The sequence below is a fragment of the Condylura cristata genome, unplaced genomic scaffold (assembly GCF_000260355.1).
Source record: "Condylura cristata isolate star-nosed mole 26May11 unplaced genomic scaffold, ConCri1.0 scaffold00028, whole genome shotgun sequence".
In the NCBI taxonomy this organism is placed as follows: Eukaryota; Metazoa; Chordata; class Mammalia; order Eulipotyphla; family Talpidae; genus Condylura; species Condylura cristata.
The window spans coordinates 27,396,961-27,398,326 of NW_004567129.1; positions in this window are offsets into that span (position 1 = coordinate 27,396,961).

The following is a 1,366-nucleotide window of genomic DNA, read 5'->3' on the forward strand; positions in this document are numbered from 1 at the left end:
AAACAGGTTAGAAACCTGATGACTTGCACAGAATTGGATTAGAAACGACAGGGAGGGGACTTGAGAAGAAGCTGGGCATGTCAAGTAGGGAGGAATGACCTATGGAGAAAACCGGCACTAAAATACCCAAATCCTCTACATACATGTGATCGTCGTAGCGGTGGGCCTTAACTTGCTATGAGTGGTGCCCTTTGGAGGGGTTTGCAGGTAAGATACTATGAGTGAGGTGGAGCAGCCAAAAAAAAGTCTGCACGGCAGCTCTGCGCATGCCCACGCAGGAGCTTCGCGCACGCGCGCCAGGAAGCTCTGGGCAGGAAGAGGCGCATGGTGGCCCGAGTCAGAGGCCCAGCTAGGCCCAGCTGGGCCCAGCAGGGGGCGTCGCCCGGCCAGCACCTCAGGGGCTCCTGGAGCTGGGCACGGGCCCCATGGTAGCGGCTGTCCAGTGAGGCCTTGTGCCAGTGGTCGCCTGGACGGCGGAGCCGGGAGAGAGAGCGGCGTCCTGATGAGGTGCGTGAGTGTGGCCGCTGTGGCGTCCTCGGCCGCTATGGCCGCCACGGCTGGGGTCTTGAATGTCGCCTGTCCAGTGCCGTGCGGGGCACGTGGGCAGCCTAGGGGGGTCTCCCGCCGTGTCTTTGCCATGGCCGCGGGTGGCACCCAGGCGACAGTCCAGCTGCCCATGGTGGACCGCGGCCTGGTGTTCGGGAGACGAGCTGCCCGTTTTCAGGGGCGGGAAGACGCCGTCATAAGGGTCTTTGTGCAGGACTGGATAGTCCTGGGCACGACTCGGGTAAATGGCCATTATTGGCCTCAGGAACTCTTCTTTTCCTGCCGTTGTCAGACAAACCCCTGTGTTGCTGTTTCCTGAGCCTGAGCAGACTTGCAGTTGTGCGGGTGGGTGAAAAGCCCGGACAGTGAGGGTGAAGTATTGGGCCAGCGGCCTCCCTCCTACCCTGGGGGTAAGTGGCGTTCCTGTCAGAAGCCAGGTGGCCTTTGGAAACTTGTGTTTCTGTAAGCTTGGAGAAAGTGGAAGGATGCCCTTGACCGGTAACATTTACCCTCTAATCCCAGTAGCTAGATGTTTGGAAGGTCGCCCCAACCGCTGAAGCCTGTTTTTAAAATTGGAAGAATAGAGGCCTCCCTGGTGCTACAGGGGTTAAAGTGCAGCACTAGGAAGCCAGCCACAGCCACTGCAGCAGGAGTTCCATCCCCAGCCAGGGAGCTGACCCACAAGGTGCAGAGAGACCTCTCCTGTCTCCCCGCTGCTCCTCTCAGCAGTGTGTTTCAATCAATCTGCCTGTTCTGCAATCCCATTCTGGTAAATCCTCACACTGCCCACACCTCTGACCTACACCCCAGTTCTTGTATG